Below are 21,879 nucleotides of genomic sequence, written 5' to 3' on the forward strand. Positions count from 1 at the left end.
GCATGGAAACTCCTTTTCTCCAAACACCATCCTCCTATAGTCTCATTAATTTCCACTTACTTTTTCTGTCTTGGTTGATATGCAATGTTTATATCCTTTTAAAATCCCGTTGGTTCAGTTCCATGTTCCCATCATTCACAGTTATCCAGTATTCCTTGACCACCTTTTATATATTAATTACTGAGGATGAAAACAATGGATTGTTCTTAGTTCCTGCTTTCAGGAGCCTCCAATCTAGAATGGAAAGAGAAGCATTTATTTGTCTTCTTTACTGGATATAAACTCCCTGTGGACCGTTAACAGAGTCATCAAGGATTGAGTGGCAGAGCACCAAGAGATGGTAGCAGGAAATAGCATGAAAGAAATGCTGGAGTACATCCTTGAAGGTAGGAAAGGCTTTGAGCTGGCAAGAAACCTGATCCATATCTACCTTGATAACTCCAGTCACTGCTCAGTGTTCACACAAAGGGAAACTTCATACATCTTTTTTTAATATTTATTTTTTGGTTTTTGTCGTACACAACATCTTTGTTTGTATGTGGTGCTGAGGGTCGAACCCAGGCAACCCCGCTACTGCCTGAGCCACATCCCCAGCCCAAGGAACTTCATACATCTTGAGGCATTTGTAATTTATGTATTCCCATATGCATAGCTATAGATTAATTATCACTGAATACCGGTATTCTGCTACCTAGTATAATGAAACAGGACCTAAGCCTCCTCCAAATTCCTTCCCAAGTTATGCCTGAGAACTTGCAAGGCATGTCTCCCTTCTGTGCTGCAGTCTGGCTGGGCACAAATCACAAGCCACTCAAGCAGGAACAAACTTTATTTCCAAACTCCACCAGCACACTCCCTGGGAACTCTCCCAAACGCCACCCACGCGGCTCCTCCAGGAACACACCACACACCAACTGGAACTCTCACCATCGTAACTTCACCAACCAAAGCAAACTCTTCAGGAATCACCATGAGAGCTCAACCAGAACTCAACAGGACCTCTGCGAGAACTCAAAAGTCATCATCTTAATGGCTCACTGACGTCACCTCTCAACCACTACTTCTGGCAAAAATGCCATGCGTCATCCCAACTCGGCTGTGGCCCTCAACATCTCTCCCCTTCTGTTTAATTAAACAAAAAGCAATGTGGCTTAGGGACCGTGCCTATCTTAGGTTGTCCAATACTACATATGGTCCTTACCCGTCATCGGGTGAGCTGACCTTAAGGCGTCAGCCTCCTGTCTTAAGTTGGTACCATTGCAATTGGATCTTACCTATCAATGACTACCGGTCCAGCATACAGCCATACTTGTGGATAGGCCTATGCATCAGTAGGGGGGTGAGGTTCTTTGCCTCACCTCTGTTGGTCCCCAATTTTGGCCTTTGCACCAGTGTGGGGGTTGAGGTTCTTTGCCTCACCTCTGTTGGCCCCCAAATTTGGCCTTGGTGCCAGTGGGGGGTGAGGTTTTCTGCCTCACCTCTGTTGGCCCCCAAATTTGGCCTTGGTGCAAGTGTGGGGGGGTGAGGTTCTTTGCCTCACCTCTGTTGGCCCCCAAATTTTAGATCATCACTAGCAGAAAGGGAGGAGGATGCAAATGCCACAACACCAAGCCAAGTGATGGTTCTTTTTGGAAAAATGGTACCTCTGATGACACCATTTGCAAAGATACACCAGCACTACCACAATTCGCTGCACCAACAGATATTTCACAATGCATACAAGTGATATATAGGCCAGGTGAGTTCTGTAAGCAGTTCAAAGCAGAGGAATCCATCAATATGTCCATTTCATCCCAAAGTAAATCGACTCCTTGATTGAGCATTACTTGTTGCGTTATTATTCGTTCATGCATCAGTTTATACAGTTTGTTGTAATAGCTATCATAGAAGCTGTAGTTTGGTTTTATCTTTGTCTTCACCGGCACTGAGATGAAGATAGGAATTCTGGCAATAATGGCTAAAAAAAATTATGTAATATTCCAACAGGTTCTAAGAAAACAGTTTTCTGAACAATTTACATTATCCTGAAGAGAATTATTAAATATAATGAAAAGGAAAGGAGAAAGTAAACAAAGAGATCTGTTAATCTTCTTTGTTGTTCACATATTAAAATAATCCTCAACAGCTATTTACCCAATTTAAATTAAATCATATAAATCATGTGAATAAAAAAATATTTGGATCCATTTTTTCATGAGTGCTCCTTATATATGATATATGACATATGCACATACAGACATACAATACAAAACAGAAGTGTGCACGTATAACATAATACATACAACATATAATATAATAGTAAAGGCCTTGTAGCTTTTCATAGGTGAAATCTCCATTGCAATGTTTAAAAACTCCACAGTCAAAAAATAGAACTGATCAGAAAAATATTAACCTAGGTCTGTATGAGCTCAAAAAATAAAATAGAACTTCATGATATGGGAAAAGATAATAAAATAATAAAATAGATATCGAAAAAAGCATCCTGGTTTCCACCAGGGTGTGACTCTTATTTGGATATTCCATCCTTTTTCCTGTAACTTGTATATGGGTCTGAAGGTATTCCCACAAGCAAGCCTCAAGGTTTTTTTACATTTGAAATAGGCCTTAATGGTGTTCATTAATCATTAGCCTCCAGGTGTGGGAGAATCACTGTCGCAGATGTAAGAATAGTCAAGCTGGGATTCTGGATATCAGCTGCTATGGATTTGAGTCAAATTATCTTCTTTTTGGTCTGTAGAAATCGCTTTGGTTAGTCTCTCTGGAATCCAAATCTGCTGCTGTTCTCCCTCCGAGCTTCAAGCATTCCCTGCATGGGCCACCAAATGTTGCAGTCTGGCTGGGCACAAATCACGAGCCACTCAAGCAGGAACACATTTTATTTCCAAACTCCACCAGCACACTCCCTGGGAACTCTCCCGAACGCCACCCACGCGGCTCCTCCAGGAACACACCACACACCAACCAAAACTCCCACCACTGTAACTTCATCAACCAATGCGAACTCTTCGGGAATACCCATGAGAGCTCAACTGGAACTCAACGGGAACTGTTTGAGAACTCAAAGGTCATTATCTTAATGTCTCCCTGGCATCACCTCTCAACCACTACTTCTGGCAAAAATGCCATGCATCATCCTGACTTGGCTGTGACCCTCAACACTTCTGCAGTAGTGTGAGCCCTTCTGTATACTTTCCCTTCAGCAAGCACCTGAGTCCTTCACCAGTGCTATGCTTCCTTTGGCAAAGTTTCTTAGAGCCTCCTTAAGATGTAGGTGATATTACTGAGGTGCCTCAGTTACACAGTCTCAGCCAAAGTCTTGAACTCAGTTAAGACTTAAGGATTACACATGAATAATGTACTTGTTAATCTTCCCAGTATCATCTGAGACATAGAGTGCCTTGTTTGTTGTTTCTCAAGAATCTCAGGAAACAGGGTGGATATTTGGGATCATGGGGCTGTTGGATAGAAAGCACATTGTGCCTCTTCTCTGGAATAATATGATAACTGCTTACCACATGAAAAATGGCTGTTCCAGTTAATATGGGACTTCTTGATTAAGGAGGGGGGGATTTTGAAGCTCAGTCGAGACCCTCTAAACTCCTAACTCAGACCCATTGCAAGAAATAGTACATTGTGCATTGTATATTCTAAGCTATGGGATAAGAAACCCAAGACAAACTCACTGCAACAAGAAGCTAGTTGAGCCCCTCAGAAGTCAGTCACAGCCTTCTCAGGGGTGTCAGTGTGATGCTTGTTTTGGGGATACCTCTCTGAAGAATCTTTTTAAAATAGTCTATGTTTTCTCCATCGCAGACCAAAGTATGTGTGAGGTAAATATCTGTGGATCACAGGTTTACTTAGACAGAGGTAGTCTTCATTGTTTTCAGAGCTCTGCAGTTCCTCTGTGACAGTATGCTGAGTTCTTCTTTAGTTAAACAATCTGTATTTAAAAAGAGAGAGATCAGAAGAGTGAGGGCTATGGACAGGTCTTTGATCATTTAGTTACTTGCTTATTTCTCATCTGACAGATGCATTGAAATATTTAAAGGCAGGAAAGAGAGAAGGACTGAAAATAAGCCTGCCCTTACCATTTGCTTGATCTAGGGCAAGATTATAAATGGGGGCCTTGATACTTGAATGCCTCAATATTTAAATGTACAAATCAAGCAAATAAACTACAAACTAAAATGTGGTCTACTCTTCTAGCTTGGCAAACATACCTTCTAGATCAGAAAGCTAGAGTTTGATTAGAAATGCTCAAATTCATTGGAATCCTATTCTGGATATTATAATGTAGTCAGAGCTATTTTTGCCCCATTCCCCCTCTCTTTCATTCCTGGCTTCTCAGTGAATGACAAGGGGACTTGTGTTCACACACATGGAAATCCAACCCACATGTTCAAGCTTCATCCATCTTCTCCAGCCTCACAAACAGCCTCCTGCTGACCACCTCTCATTTCTTTGGGCAGGCACCTCAAACCCAGAACAAGGGTTTTAGAGTCCCTGAAGGGGACACAGAACCATTTGGGCAGGAGATTCTGAGGTTCTCAGTACCTATAGCACATTCTCAAAGCGGGAGCCTGGGCCCATGTCACACTCTTCCCTGTCTCCAGACTCCTTGCTCATTGCAGAAGGGCACAACCAGAAGGGAGCCCTCTTGCCCAAGCCAGAGTGTATATGGATTATAGACTGTGCTGGAGAGAAGGCCCTGATAAGGAGCTTGAGTTAAGGTCAAGGAATTCCATCTTTCCTTTCAGCTGAGCTGAGAGAGGGAAATGCAGACCCAGAAAGAGACGCATTTTTAATTGAGAGAGCAGGGAGTTGATGTGGTCTCTAACTTGTAGTCCTGACTTTTTCAGGGACAGGAAAGTGGAGGATGCAGCATCCCTTGCTAGGTGGAGGGAAGGTGGCAGAAACTTGGGAGGGGTCAGAGGCAAGATTTGGAAAAACCACCCTCTAATACTATCATGAGAGAAGGCTGAGAAGAGACTGATGGAAACTTCCTGACAGTTCCAAGTGTATGTTCACATGGGCATGTTGGGCACAGCTCAACTCCAGAGTGCCCTTTACAGCAATTGCAATGCAAATGGCAACTTCTGGAGTCAAGCACTGTGCCTCTTGCATAGACATACCTGGCACACCCAGGCTCATGCAATCTTCTCTCTGAATTTAGACTTCAACAGGTTATAATGTCTTTCAAAATCTGAATGAGGGAAAATAATTTTATGGGCCCCTTTGCTTAATGGAATTACTTCCTAAATCCATGTGTGTAAAGTAAACACCAATTTAGCACTACATATATAGCCCAAAAAATGCTGACGAAGGACTTCCCAAATAGTGTGGTGAGGGAAGGAGCCAAGGCCCAGTGGGGGTGCCTGGGCCACTGGAAGCAAGTCACTAGTGCAAGCCCAGGCCAGGCCTCTGCATTTTCAGCAGAACCCAATGGTTGGCAGAGCCCTGCCCTTTGTGGTATTCTAAGTGCTTGGGTCATAATTGACTCCTTGACACTCCAGGAGGTTCAGAGCAGAGGTGGATAGAAACTGAGGTGGTTTTCAGAGTGGGTCTGATGGCTAACTAAAATTGTGGTAATGTTGTCCTGGTTTAGAGGCCTAGGTTCTGGCTTGGGCCACTCTTCAGGTCAGGTGGGGGGCAGCATGGCTTCCCTCACCAGCCATATCTCCAATGTCACTGAAAACAAGGTTCTCAATGATTTCAAGGATGTAGAAGAAGGTTTACCTAATTATTGGAGGAAGAACATTGAAGATACCAAATGGATAATCAGATATGACATGAAAGACTTAAAAGCTATTGTACTGAGCTGGAAGGAAGGTATGCAGCACCGGAGCTATGGATCCAACATCAATCTGCAAATTACTGAAATGAACTGGAAGAGAAAGAAGTAGAAATCAGGCAACTTAAAGCAAGACAATTTGCACTACAAGATGAGTGGTCCACACTGCAATCAGTACATTCAGGAGCTGGTGGTGTACCAGCAACCACTGCCCTGTCTTCATTCAGTAATGAGATCAGTCATTGTTCAACTTTTCCTGGTGATGACATGGACTTCAGTGACATCATTTTCATCACAACAAAAAAATCAACAGACTGTCAATTGAAGTTTCAAGACTTGAATCTCAAGTTAGCCATTGAGAGGGATATAGCTCAGGGAAAGGGAACATATAATTCTGATAAAAGTGAAATCTGCAAATTACAAGATACTATTAAGGTACTTGAACAAAACTGAAGTCAAGACCTTGATCATTATCAAGAGGAAATGTCAGTTTTGCAGAATGCACATCAACAGAAACTGGCAAAGAAAAGTCACTGGTATCAAGAGGCATTAAATGACTATGAAGAAAGTATTCAAAAATTGAAAATCATTACAACAAGGTGACTCAGGAGTAACAGTAACTGATGAGCCTAAAATTGGAGAGATGGAAAAATGTATTCAGGTTCTACAAAATGAAAAAGTAGAGTCTTGCAACAAATATAGGATCAAATAAAAGACATAAATAAAATTATTTTTGGTAGAAAATTACAGAGATTCCTTGAATACAGAAAAAGAGCAGCTCAGTATGGAAAGGTGACAAATAATTGAACAGTGTGAAAACTTAAAAAGGGAATGTAGTCAATTGTGGCCTTCTGTGATGGAGCAGAAAGATGAGGAAATTAAGAATTTGCAGAAAACCATTGAACAAATAAAAGCCCAGTTGCAGGACGACACACACAGCACTCCAGCAGACAATTCTGATAGTTTTCAAGAAACAAAAGGTAAAAGCCTTCCTATAGAAAAAGGAAGTGAAAAACACAACCTATATAACTATGAAACTGAAAAATTAGTGAAAAATCCAAGAACAAGAACTTGAGATTCAACTTCTAAATGAAAAGAATCAAACAAATTGATCAGCTGTCCAAAGATGAAGTTGGTAAACTCAATCAAGTCATCCAGCAGAAAGACATAGAGATACAAGCTCTTCAGGCTAAAATTTATTCAGGAAAACTTGATATGGTAACACCGCAGCTCTTGTCTGCATCATCACTTACGTCCCTGTCAGCAGAGGCCAAAGATCTGAGACAATCACTGCAAGAAAAAAGATGCCACCATTAGGATGCTCCAAGAAAGTAACCACAGGTAGTTTGATGTAACTGCTGCTACCTCCATGAGAGTAAAGAAAGAGCATGAACAAAGATATTCTAAAATTAAACAGTTCAAGGAAAAACAAGATCTGTTACAAAATTTACTGAAAAAAAGACCTCTTAATCCAAGGCAAAAGCAATCAGTTTCTTCAAATGTAAAGTTCACTAACAAAGTGAATGAAAATGAGTTGTTGAGGCAAGCAATAACTAACCTCAAGGTGAGAATATTAATTTTATAAATGGACATATCTCATTAAAAGGGAAAATGAAAAAAAAATAGAAACATCCAAAGAAAAGAGAATAGAGTATCAAGTATTACAAGAGATGAACATAAAGTTCTCTGTGATGCTGCGAGAATAAGAGTTGGAGTACCAGTGGATGAAGGAGAAAGCTCTTGCCTTTGAGCAACTGTTACAAGAAAAAAAAAAAAAACACAGGGCAAGCCTGGAGAATTAAATCAGCTTTTAAATGCAATTAAATCCATGCAGGAGAAGACCATTCTATGTCAGCAAGAGAGAGACCACCTCATCTTGTCCTAAAGAACAAACAGAAGAGTACCCTCCATCAAGATGTTCAACACTTATGTGACAAAGAATTACACTTAAATCAGGAGGTACAAAGAGTAAGGAGCTATTTTTTAGAATCAGAAGATTCTTACACCTGGGAAATTTGGGCTGCAGAAGAAAGAGATGAACTTGAGAGAGAAAGTGATACTATTGGAGGAAAGCCTACTTTCCTCTTCTAATGCAAGTCATCAAGCCAGTGTGGAGATAGAGTTCCTGCAGAAACAGGTGCATTAACTCTCCCAACAGAGGGATGAGAATGCACTGCAGCTTTCACTCAACAAGGACCAAGAAAAAGAGTATTCCATGTCATTAACCTGCAAATGGTTCTAGAGTATTTCCAACAAGAAAAAAAAAAGCTATGTATTCAGCTGAATTAGAAAAGGAAAGACAACATATAACCGAATGGAAGGAAAAGACAGAAAATCTAGAAAAAGACGTATTATTATTACAAGAACATTTGGATGAAGCCAATGGTGTGCTGGATTAAGCAACCAGTCTTACACAACAGTTACATCTAAAGGAAGAATAGACTGAAGAACTTAAAAATCACAGTGAGCTCCAACAAGAAATGTTGAATGGTGCACAAAAGAAATTGATGAACGCAGAAAATGGCACAGAAGGAAAAGCAGAAAAAGCCCTAATGAGAAACCTATTTATTGGGCATTTTCATACTCTGAAAAGTAAGCATCATGAAGTGCTTCAATTAATGGGAAGCATCCTAAACTTTGAAAAGGAGGAAATGGAGCAGTTGTTGAATGGAGATGAAGGTGGTGTTACTAAGTGGATGACATGTTGGCTTGGAGGAGGATCAAAAAATGTCCCCAGCACATCTTTGAGACCAAATGAGCTATCTCTGCTTAATAGTTCTTTTTTCAGAACTTTTTGTTAAATTTTTGGAAACAGAATCTCCTTCATGTGTTTCACCACAAAAACTTTCTGCTCATGCTATGAAACATCTAGACTCCACAGGAAAGAGAAAGGAAGGTGAGAATGTACCAAGAAGTTTGAAAGATGCAGAAGAATTTAAAGCCAATAAAAGAGCAGCTGTGAATCCATTTTTGGCTGTGCCACTGATTAGCCTAGCTGGACTTGGACCCGGTGCACCTCGGAATCTCCTTTTGAATCCCATTGCAGACTTCATGCCCACCTTTACTGGATTACCACTGTCCCCTGACATTAGCAGCAAGGTTGTACAAAAGGACCTTTTAAAGCAATAGGTGATTCTCAAGCCAGAGATGATTTAGCAGTTTAAAGAAGCCATAAACACTTTGAACTTTTTACAAGGTGGCCTTTTCAAAAAGAATTCATGTATTTGCAGAGAAAAACAAAAAGAAAAAAGTTGATATATAGAGCTACCAGGTATTTTGACTCCCCCTCCACCTAGCTTTTATTTGGTGTGTGTGTGTGTGTGTGTGTGTGTGTGTGTGTTTGCAGTAGCACTTATTAAAATTTTATTTGTGTTTGTTTGCTGTAGCTTCTTTATATAAAATTTTGTTCCTGTGCTATCAGGTAATCAACAGCAATAATAACTATAGCTTCAAACTTTTTTATGATTATATATGTTAAATTTAATTATATTAAGATAAAATGTATTCAATTGTATATCAGAAAAGAAGAAAAATCCAACTCAAAAGAAAAAGATACATAACTCAGAATTTGGGCTATATGCAAACAAAATATGATGTAGCAAAATTGTAAATTTTTTAGTTCATAAAAGAAAACACTGTATAACTACTAAAAGAAAATTACAGTGGGAGGGCCTGAACATGAAGTTTAGTGGATAAATTCTAGGATTCTTTTAATCCAAATGCTCTGACACCTATCCCTTTTACTTATCTTCATTCTATTAAAAAAGTCACTTGACATTCATTCCCTTTTCTAGATGTTAAATATGTCCAGAAGGAAGACGACATTTGTCAGTGAAAATAAAAATATAATCTCATGCATCCTTTTTAATTTGTAAGAATGTATTATTAAATGGCTGGACTGTTTACATACTTTTCTGGGCTTTAAAGTAATGCTTATAAACACATTTTTAAAAATATTTGATCAAAAACAGAAATTGGGGAAGAGAAACAAAATAATACAGAGTTTTTAAAGATGAAAAAGTTAAGAAATATGTAATGTTATGAACGACCAATAAAAAAATAAATAAATAAATAAATATATAAAAATAAATAAATAAATAGAAAAAAAAAGATGAAAAAGTTAACAAAGGAGGGGTCAAAATCTTTTTTTAATTTTTGTAAATTAAAATAAAAGATAGACCAAAATTTTCTAGCTTAAGTCAGGTGATATCAGAGAAGTGAAAAAGCAGATTATACAGCAAATGCTTCTCTGACACTTGTAATTTCTAAAACCGTTGAGAATATTTTTATTAAAATTAATTCAAATAAAATTTAATATAAATTAAATTATTTAAATAAATCATATTATAATTTAATATGAGATAATTTCATTAATAAATTATTTCATTTATTTTATTGAAGAACTTAATTGATTTCATTAATTAATTTTATCTATGTATTTAATAAATTAATTTAATTTAATTTTGATTTATATTTAAAATTTTATTGGATAAAAATAGTTTAGTAAAGGTAATTTAAATAAATATTACTATACATCAAATTATTTGATATTGATTATATAATTTAATATGAACTTTAGTAAAATTCAATTAATTTTGATAAAATATTCTCAATGGTTTTAGAAATTTCAGGTGTCAGAGAAGTTTTTGCTATATAATCTACTTTTTTCTCTGATTTCACCCATCTTGGGCTGGAAACTTTTGATTTATCTTTTGTCTTAATTTACAAAAATAAAAAGTGAAGACAAAATACCTAGTGGCTATATAGTATAGATCAGCTTTTTCTTTCAATTTTAAATTTTATCTCAGTTTTAGCTTCTTATTTCTTTATTTAATTTTCAAGCTCCTTTAGGATAGGAACATGTGGTGTATCTTTTAAACCTCAAGCAATTTACAAATAGAAAATAAAGTAGACCTGAAGCAAAAATGAATCATCTTTAGAAGAATTTGTATCAAAATGCTGAGAACAAGATTTTCTGCACAAGTCCCCTATACACTCTGCCTATGTGGTTCTCTGTAATTTTATCATACATATAGGTTGATGTGACGATCACCACAACAGCCAGCAGACACACGTGAATCCTAAGGATCAGTGAAATCACCTCCTTGCACAAGCACCAGCTGTTTAGAAATTAAGATTTTTTTATCAGCCCATTATTTTAAAAATCCTGACTTGAAGCTTAAGTGTCTGAGGATGTTCATATTTATACTTTGAAGTTATATATTGAAGAGCTTTTTCTTGCAGATTTTGTCAATATAACTATGCCTTAGAAAGAGAAACATTTGGGTAGCAAGAAAACGTGAAAACAATTTGTGTTCAAATATGTAAAGAGCTCTGGCTCCAACTAGAGTGAAATTTGATTGTCAAATTTTCAGTGATTACTGTATATTTCTAATGTATTTGGGAGCCTGGAAGTTTTGATTATGTGTTGATGAATAAAACTTGTTTTTCCAATAAATTAACAGACCACACTGCTTCACAGAGTGTCACCTTTCTTCTTAGCTAACTGATTTAAATTGCTATTTTTCCATACATTGTAAAGGAAGTTCCATAAGAGTTCATTTGAGAAATGTTCAACTACCTCCTGAGCTCTGCCTGGTTTGCATCATAGATGCTTCTCTTCTTAACCCCACCATAAATGAAAACATCTCAAATTGAAAATGCATGTGCCTAGAAGCACAGCACTCTTGAGTGTGCTGCTTGCTTCCTCTGATGATCCTGTCACTGATGGGTAGCTGCCACTCAATGATGCTTCCCCCACCAAGAAGGTGTTGTGCTGTATATTGCTAGCCCAGGACAAAGGAAAATCTAAAATCTAAAGTAAAAATTCTACTGTCCTACTTTTGAACTAAAAAGACATTGAAAAATATTTTTTTAAATAAAAGCATTTTAGCTATGGTTATAATTAAATTAGAGCATTTATCTGTTTTCCAGCTTATTTAGCTATCTCCTATAAGGATGAATGAGTTACCCCAATTACTTTCACATTACATAGGAAATTTGGAGATTTACAACTCTGTTTATGTGGTACTCTGTGATTTCATCATGCATATAGGTTGAAGTGACCACCACCACAAGAACCACAAGACACACTTGCATCCTAAGGATAACTAAAATCACTTCATTGCACCAGCTTCAGCTGTTTGCATCTTAAGAATAAGAGTATTTCTTATGTGATCTACATTCATTTCAAAATTATATATGTTAACATCATTGTCAGAGGTCCTGTCTTCCAAGTGGTGTAATCTGTTGGTGATTTCAATTGAACTTTTAAATTTTGGTTTACAATCTCTATCTCTCTACTAAAATAATTTTTTGCTTCCAATATTTGTTTTGTTTATGTAGCTCTTCATCAAAATGATATTTTGCTGCCTGTATTTGGTCTTTTATATCATCCTTTAATTTTCAGAACATTTTAATTATGTACATCCTGAACTTTTTCTGTCATATCCTCTGCTGTGCTGGCCATGAATTCTAATAATATGGTATCTTGATTTGTTTTGGGCCCTTTCTTCCCTTGTCTTTTCATATTGCTAGTGTGTCTTCCTTTCTAACACTGTGGATCCTAGGCATTATCATTTTTACCCTACAGGCTTACAGTGCCCCTGTAGGGATCACACCCTTTAAGGTGAAGGACAATGTTATCATATCCCAATATAAACCATATACACCCTAAAAACCAATGTTTGCTAATAGGATGTTTACACTTGTTCACAATGTATGGATATTGTTAATTCAATTATTATCTACAATATACACAGTAGGTTTGTTAAAGTGTTTACACTTTACAAAGAAGTGGATGAGGAATATGATGATATGCTGAGGAGGTAGGAGGTGACGATATAGAGTTGTTATATTTTAGAAAGTGTAAAAGAGAAACATAAAGAGGAATATTAGTAGCAGGAGAAAGGAGAGGAAGTAAATTTGGGTAGACAATAAGTGGAAAGACAAGAGAGTACATAAACAAACACACATATGTATCAAGAAAAATTTTAAAAATGTTAAAGTAGCAGAAATTGGTGAGAAAAAAGAAAAAGAAAAAATAAGAATAAAAAGAATGTACAACTCCACTGTAACATACTATTCAGAAGTTCCAGTACTCAAAGTCCTTGGTTTTACATATGTTGGGGATGGGAGGTGGGGAGATGGAAAAAAAAAAAAAAACTTGAAGGAAGACACAGGACTTGTTTTGGTTGGAGATCAGTATCTTTCCTGTTTCCCTTCTCATCCAATATGTGGAGTCATCTGTTGTTAGCTGGTATCTCTGCCCTCAGGATGGTGAAGTTAACTAAGGTGCCACTGTGCCAGGTTAGCAGCTGTCGGGGAGAATAGTAGTTAGAAACTGGGTACCTGGAAGATGGTGATAAAGGTGACCCAAGATGGAGGCTCTTGCTTGCAGAAGAGGGGTGTTAGGTTGTGTAGGGGGATCCAGGCAATAATGTTGGATGATGATTTTAGCGATGAGCTGTGTGGCTTGCAGTGTGGGCTGACTTGGGAGTCTTTGTGAAATTCCTGGGGGCAGGCAGGTTATTGCATATAGGGGGATGAGTCTACTGATGCTGAGTCCCAGGATGGCAGCTACAAGGGAGCCCCACTTAGGTAGATGGGAGTCCACGTGAGGATGGTGGTCTAAGTTCCTACTCAGGGGAAGCAGCCAGGTGTCCTCCATGGGAGCCACATCAATGCTTTCTGCTTGAGTTGTTGGCTGAATGTTCTTCACAGGTGCTGCTACCACCTCTGATTATCTCGCTGGGGTACAGAGTAACCCTGTGTGGGCAAGTAGTTGGGAGACCTACTCTGATGCTGAGGCCTGGAGCCCTGTATGGGTGCAGGGGGCAGGAAGATTGCTTGCAGAGAAACAATATTCTCACTACTTGCATCCCAGGTCATGGAGCAATGCAGAATCCTGCCTCCCTCTGGCCCACCATCCTGGATCCAGAAATAGAAACATTTATATAGCAAGAAAAGGTGAAAACAAGACTAGTCCAAATATGTAAAGAGGTCTAGCTACAACTAGAACAAAATTAGATTGTAAATTTTGCTGTGATTAACTGTATATTTCTAATGTATTTGTGAGACTGGAAGTTTTGATTATGTGTTGATGGTTAAAACTTGTATTTCCAAAAGATTATCAGGAGACACTGTGAGAAACAATGTCACCTCTCTTTTTTACTTACTTATTTGTATAGCCATTCTTTGGTAGATTGTAAAGGAAGTTTCCATAGCAGTTCATATGAGAAATGTTCAACTGCCTCCTGAGCTACGCCCAGTTGGCATCATAGATGTTCCTCTACTTAACCCCACCATACACAATTTAAACAGATTGATTTCAAGCAAGAAAAAAGAGGATGCCATCAGTAGCTTATGAACTAAGAAAAGCCCAAATTTGGAGGGATGCTCAGCTGAGTTCTACAAAACGTTTAAAGAAGAACTAACACCAATGCATCTCAAATTATTTCATGAAATATAAAAAGAGGGAATGCTTCCAAACACATTCTGTGTGGCCAGTATTACCCTGACCAAAACCAGACAAAGATTCAGCAAAGAAAGGAAGCTTCAGACCAATATCGCTAATTAATATAGATGCAAAAATTCTCAATAAAATTCTGAAAAATTGTATAAAAACATATCAAAAAGATAGTGCACCATGATCAACTAGGGTTTCTCTGAGGGATCAAGTTTGGTTCAACATACAGAAATCAATAAATGTAATTCATCACATCAGTAGACTTAAAGATAAGAATCATAGGATATTCTCAATAGATTCATAGAAAGCATTTGAAAAACTGCACCCCTTCATGGTTCAAAATGCTAGAAAAACTAGGTATATCATAAACATACCCCAACATTGTAAAGAGTATCTATGCTAAGCCCCAGGCCAACATCATTCTAAATGGAGAAAAATTGAAAGTGTTCCCTCTAATAACTGGAACAAGACAGGGATGCCCTCTTTCACTAATTTTAACGTAATTCTTGAAACTAGCCATAGCAATTAGACAGATGAAAGAAATTAAAGAGAAACAGATAGGAGAAGAACAACTCAAATTTTCATTTTTTTTGCAGATGATATGATTATATAGCTAGAAGACCCAAAACATTCCTCCAGAAATCTTCTGCAACTAATAAATGAATTCAGCAAAGTAGCTGGATATAAAATCAACAACATAAATAAAAGGCTTTTCTTTTGTATACACCAGTGACAAATTCTCAGAAAGAAAAATTAGAAAAACCACCCCATTTACAATAGCCTCAAAAACACAAAAACAAATGAAAAGACAAAAAAAAAAAAAAACCCCTTGGGAATCAACTGAATGAAAGAGGTAAAAGACCTCTACAATGAAAACTACAGTATTCTAAAACACAAAAGAAAAGACTACCTTGTGAGGTCAAGTTAGGTGGCCCAGATACACCCATTCCAGCCTGAATGGAAGCCAGGCTCACAGTAGGCCCAGCTCCACCCCTCCATTGGCAGGTAGCCACTGGATCTCAGCCTCTGGCATAGGACCACCTCTTCAGACCAGCAAACAACCGTGGGAGCCCAGGCTTGGCCCAGATCCACCCACGCCATATTACACAGAACCCAGATCCAGAGTTTGCCCCACCACACACCTGGGAACCTGAACCTAACCCACTTCCATCTTGGGACACTGCCATCATCTCCATAGCCTTACCCACACCAACTTACACAGAACCCAGATCCAGAGTTTGCCCCACCACACACCTGGGATCCTGAACCTAACCCACTTTCATCTTGGGACACTGCATTCATTCCATAGCATTCCCCATGCAGGAGCCCCTAACTATTTAAAACAGATAGTGCCTAGAATCAGCTGCATCTCAGAGCAGGCATCCCAAAAAGAGTGTGGGTCCCACCCTTTCAGTGCCATTTCTGTAAGATATTGCTTCCTTCTTTCGGCACCTCAACTATTATCTCAAGTTACCTCAACTATTGCTGCCACCAATTTAGATGCAGTAGCATATATTGAGGAACACCAGCAAGGTCTGGAAGCCCAACATCAAGATGAGGTACAGACAATCTTTTTGGTGTTTGGCTTTTTGAGTTCTTTATGTACCCTAGAGATTAGTGCTCTATCTATTAGTGCTCCCTCTTTTGCTGAGAAGCAGCTTTTTAGTTTGAATCCATCTTATTGATTAAATCTTCATTTTAATTCTTGCACTATAGGAGCCTTATTAAGGAAGTAGAGGCCTAAACTGATATGATGGTGATTTGGGCCTAGTTGTTCTTCTATTAGACACAGGGTCTCAGGTTTAAATAGTTTCATGTATGCTGAGAGATAGGGGTTTAATTTCATTTTGTTGCATATGGATTTCCAGTTTTCCCAGCACCATTTGTAGAAGAGGCTATCTTTTCTCCAATGCACCTTCTCTAACATTAGATAACCATAATTATGTGGGTTAGTCTCTGTGTTCTCTATTCTGTACCATTGGCATACCAGTCTATTTTGGTGCCAATACCATGCTGTTTTTGTTACTATTGCTCTGTAGTATAGTTTAAGGTCTGGTATAGTGATGCCACCTGCTTCATTATTCTTGCTAAGGATTGTTTTAGCTATTATGGATTTCTATTTTCCAGATGAATTTCATGACAGCTTTTTCTATTTCTATAAGGAATGACATTGGGATTTTGATTGGAATTGCATTAAATCTGTACAATGCTTTTGGAAGTATGGTTATTTTGACAATATTAATTCTGCCTATCCTAGAACAAGGGAGACTTTCCATCTTATAAAATCTTCTTTAATTTATTTCTTTAGCATTCTGTAGTTTTTGTTGTAAAGTTGTCTTTCACTACTTTTGTTAGATTGCTTTCAAAGTATTTTATTTTATTTTTTGAGGCTATTGTAAATGGGGTGGTTTTCCTTATTTCCCTTTCAGAGTATTTGTCACTGATACACACGGGTCCCTGGGTAAGGGTCGCGAAATCACCGGGACACAGGGGATGCAGAGCCAAGGCAGCAATCGCAACTGCATGCTGAGGTTTATTTGCAAGTTCCTTTTATATTCTTCTTCTAACAAAACAAGCAATTCTTCAGTAACACTTCACCCACATAGCCCAAATATCATGCCTCATCAGGTACACAGAGCTAAATTCAAATTTTCCTGTTCTTTTTGATAAGTACCCTCCCAAAGTTCTTTGTAGACATTATCTAATCCCCGAATGTACTGTTCGCAGGTCCAGTATGCAGAAAGCTTCTTCCTCTAGGCCAAACCATGCAGAAGCTTGTGTCTTATGATAAGGGGAAGAGAATTTTTCCTCCTCCTAGCGAGGCGTGCCTCAGCTGACCTAAATCACAGCCACAGCTTCTTGCAAAGTGTCAGGTTGAGGAGGCTAAACTCTGCACACTTAAACCCCAACAGGACACTGCATGACATTAGACCCAGTCTGGAAGGACACAAGGTCGAAAGTCTAAAGGAAGACTCACAGAGTCCACTGTTGTCTGTTAAACTCCAGGTATGAAGTGTGGATCATTCAATTATTATTGATACATCCAAAGGTGTTTAAGCTCACAAGAAATTGCCATGTCTTCATAAGAGTTAAAAATGTTGAAAAGTATTTTGCATTCAGTAGGTGCTCAAATGTTGGGATAGCAATAATTTATACTAGCATTAAAAATTTTAGTTTTGTGGGAATTGCCTAACCCTACAACTGGTAAGTTGGGGAGAAATAACATTATCCTTACAAATTAGTGGTGAGAAAAACTTGACCAAAAGGTCAAAGCACATTAGAATACCAGGCAGAGGGACAAAACAAACCATCAAAGGCTTGGGAGGAAAGAAACTAATACATTCAATAAAGACAAAAAGCAAATCAAAGGCTGACATAAGTATACTTTTTGTACTTTTTGAAGAGAAGTCTGCATATAATATGGCTATCAGATGTTTTCTGTCAGTAAGACAACTAAACAAGATAATTTCAGCAGGAAAATGTTACATTAGACATGAGTTTCTCCCTGAGAGATTTTACCTCCTTCGTGGGACTTCAACTACACAAATAATTTGTGCATCTGTTCTATATTCTGACTGCTAAAAGCTCCTGCAGATAAAGGCCTATGTGATCATTAATGAGTCCTCTCTACCTAGCTTCATGTCAAGCATTCAGAATATACACATTTCACATGTATTTTAATACTAATTAAATCAGCAGTTTTGAAAAGCAATCCTCCATACAACTATTCCCCCCAGAAATCAAATTTAACCTAATTCTGTTTAACTTTCCACCAATCAACTAGACTCCAAATATCTGAATCCTTTTTGAATGCTTTGCTTACCTTTTATAACCATTCTGCCTGCCCACAACAAATTACTGATTCCTCTCTGTTCTTTCTTCACTAGCTCTTTGTGTATGTTTTCTTCTTTATAGAAATTCTGTTCCTATGACTCTGGCTCAAATGTTTCACTCATGTTCAAACACTAACTAACCTCTTTGGTGTTTTATGAGTCTCCATATTTTCATTCACAATTTCAGACCATATTTTAACTTAGGTCATGATTCCAAGACACTGTTTTCATTTTCTCTGTCCAAAAACATTTTGACACTTGTCTCCAAGTTTTTGCAAGTTGCCCTAAGATTCAATATTTATGAAGCTTTCACAGTGCTTCCCACAGTATTCCTAGGCTGTTCTAAACAACTTAACCTATGGTCAGAGCCAGAAAATCGATTGGTGAAAGGGGGATACAAGCTATCTTTCAAGCCACTGTTACAAGTAGTTCTACTTCCAGATGGACAGCCCCATCCTATAACCTGGTAAAGTTTCAGTGTGTTAATGTCAGTAAAAGAAGAGGCACTCATTAAAAATATTGTACATACCCATTTACAAAATTATTGGGGGGAGTGAAATATAAGGCTTGCATTTGGAGTATCTTCCATTTTACAAAGAGTACATTTCTTTTAACTATGAAATTTTGTATTTAGCATGTAGTGAATACAACTCTTTTTGACATTAATCTTGGATTCATTTCCCCATTTAGGGTATAAAACTAATGACTCCTTACCAATTTTATTTATCTCATAAGCACTTGGAGTGCTGATGGATACACAAACACATCTGTTATTGACTTTTCACCCAAATCGTTTCTTTAGAGAAATCTAAGAGAACTATAAATGTTCTTACTTCAGTAATTCAATCACACGTGACAGATAGTTACTAGCTAAAGAAACTAGATAGAACAGGAGGGTAAGATAACCAAAAGGGAGAGATTTGTCCAAATGTAAATGCTATTCACCCCCCCCCTAAAAGTTTATTCTTACATTGTATTTTGTTTTGTAAACTGACAAAAGAACTGGCAGGGCTCAGGAAGGTTTTGTGTTGTGCCCAAGGTTGGGGGCAAGAACTTGAAAGGGATCAGTGAATCAGATGTAATATGGGCTCTGTTGGAGCCTCCCAATCCGTTTTGCTGAGGGTCAGTATTTCCACTTATAAAAAGCTGCATCAGCATTTCCGGTATTTCCCTCAGCTCAAAAGAACTTTATCCCTGTTTTCATTCTGACATACCTATTATGACTTTGTTCACTAAGCAGAAGGAATTATGGGAAATGGAAACTCAATGGCATGTTTTTATTAAGGAGCCATGAGTATATCTTCAGTGAGAAACTAAAGAAAAAAGCAGAGTTGTATGTTTTCCTTTCAGGTGGGAAAGGAAAAAAAAAAATTCCATCTAATACTGTGATTTAGTTAACTTGGAAAACAAAGTAGCAGAAAATGAGAAGGCTTATGTCAAAAATAGATTTTTATATTTTAAACAAGGAATGCAATTATTTTATAAATTTAACAACAACAACAGAAAAAATAAAATAAAATTCAAAAAAACCTCTGCAGATTTATTCTGTGAAGGCATATACTTAGTCATAAACTATATTGTCCCTTTCTTTACAATAGACATTTTCTTACAAACTGCTGGTAAATTAAACATTTTATAAACCAATTGTTTTTGTGGTAAATTTTATGCTGTTGGTGATACTCTATTTAATTATGTTGTGAAATGTCAACTTTAGCTTTTAAATTTCTTGGCCTAATATCTCCATTAAGCAGATCTTCATCTTCATTCACATAATTTGCTAGAGAAATGCTTAGATAATATCATGAGGTCCTTGATGTGTAAGATGCTTGTTAAATGCACATTCATACCCAGTTCTCACAGCTCCTAGCATATATGTGCATGGTAGGAAGTGGAAAGCCAGGCTGCCCACAAATAAGAAGTACTATTAATATCTCTTTACATTTTAGTTCAGAGGTCTTAATTTTTATAAATCTAATTTATTCTAAATGGGATTTACCTATATTTAGTTGGCTAATGTGTTTAAAATTAAGACAGTGTTACACATGTCTCTCCTTTTTGAGTCTCTACTTTGAGCTTAGTAAAATTTTCTTAAGAGAAAGTCATAAGACCTTGAGTATGAGTGAGTCATCGTGAACTGAGAGATCTGTCATAGCATGAAGTGACTTTGAAAGTGTGAAGAATGAAGGTTGACCTCCTTATTTTTGTAAAAATTCACCAAACATCAAGGGAGTTGAAACCGCCTAGAAAAACAATAAGGTATTCTGCAAAATTGCTTGTTTTAAAGTCTAAACTCTAGTCCATGAAAGAATTATCAAAAGGTAGTGGGTGCATATAAAACAGGCTGTTAAGAAAAATGGCTTTGAACCTGAAAAAAGAATGTCATTCATTAGAAACCAAAACTTGTGACAGAATGTCTACATATGGCCATTATGATAGGAAAATTAAATATAGAATGGCTCTTTTATTAAAAAAAAATAAATATTGAGTTTATGACTGCAATCTTAAAATAAGATGGTTATGTGACATAAATTTAAAGGAGCATCTTTTCCCTTGTAGCTTAAACTTAAAATAGTGTCATACTGGTTTTCTCACCAGGTATCTCCCAAGGAACTTGGTAGGTTTTCAGCTCATCTTCCCTATAGTGGATGTGTCCTCACAGGTCAATGACTGGGAACACATAAACTATATCCTTAGGTGTCTAGAAGCATAATTTTATTTCCCAGAGTTATGTCTGCTTTTGTCTTCATTTTAAAACAATTCTTAAGAACTCTTAGATAAGTGTGTTCCAAAGGAGTTTGAATTTTATCTTTTCTATTTGACATCTACTATGTTTAAAGGCTTTGAGACACAGAATTTGGAACTGGAAATATGGGTAGTATCATTTGATCTTCAGGGATGTGAATCTATCATGGTACATTAGTGCTGACATGACTGAAATCTACTTCATGCAAAAAAAAAAAATATCCGATTGGTCTGTAGGGTGGTTCAAACCGAATAACTGGGGTTTCTTTTGCATTTTGTAATGGCATGCGTTATTAGCAAAAGAAAAGCACCTAGATTATAAATTGCAGTTCATTAATGCCTGTGTAACTTTTTAACACAGAGTGATGATTGAATAATTACTATGATTTCTATTGATGCAGCTACTGTTGCCCTTTGGTTTACAATTACCTGGGATGTGAAATGTACTTAAAACAACTTTATTCTTAAGGTTTTCTCATGTGCTTTTTGTCCCAGAACAACCATTTTATTCTTTATAAGGCCTGCTCTGCAACCACAGAGCAAACAAAAGTCCAGCTTCAAATGGAGCTATTTGCTCAGGGACTTGCTAGGGTATGGAATTTTGGATTATGGGGTATGCAGATTTTCAGTGATGCAAAAAAGATATTAACAGAATAGGCCTCTTGCAAGGTTTCCTCCTACTACAGCTAAAGAAATGAAGATCCAAAGCAGTTCAGAGATTATTCAGTATCATTGGAACCAGAAACAGAACTAAGTATACTGGCTTGTTCTTCACTCAGCTTGTTTACTTTTTTCCCATTAAACAGGAATAAAATGATAAAAATCTCTATCAATGCAACTTCTTCCTATTTATTAAAAAAAACTAAAACAGACTAGTTGAGGATGTGGTTCAACTGAGTATAAAATGAGAGTGGTTTATTGAAGATTATTTGTAAAATACATGACATTAGAGTTGGCCTTTATATGGGCACCTTCTTTTAGTATCCTTTAGCGTTGATTAATGATTCATCTCATTAGATAATAAGGTTACTTTTGTACTGTACTCC

The 21,879-nt window shown here is 37.3% G+C and overlaps 2 pseudogenes; both read left to right on the forward strand.

The window, feature by feature from the left end:
* Positions 1-5,588: 5,588 nt before the first annotated feature.
* On the forward strand, positions 5,589-6,866 carry LOC144256081 (thyroid receptor-interacting protein 11 pseudogene; annotated as a pseudogene).
* Positions 6,867-6,880: 14 nt separating this feature from the next.
* On the forward strand, positions 6,881-8,920 carry LOC144256082 (thyroid receptor-interacting protein 11 pseudogene; annotated as a pseudogene).
* The last annotated feature ends 12,959 nt before the right edge of the window (positions 8,921-21,879 follow it).

The sequence above is a fragment of the Urocitellus parryii genome, chromosome 7, assembly GCF_045843805.1.
Source record: "Urocitellus parryii isolate mUroPar1 chromosome 7, mUroPar1.hap1, whole genome shotgun sequence".
Lineage (NCBI taxonomy): Eukaryota > Metazoa > Chordata > Mammalia > Rodentia > Sciuridae > Urocitellus > Urocitellus parryii.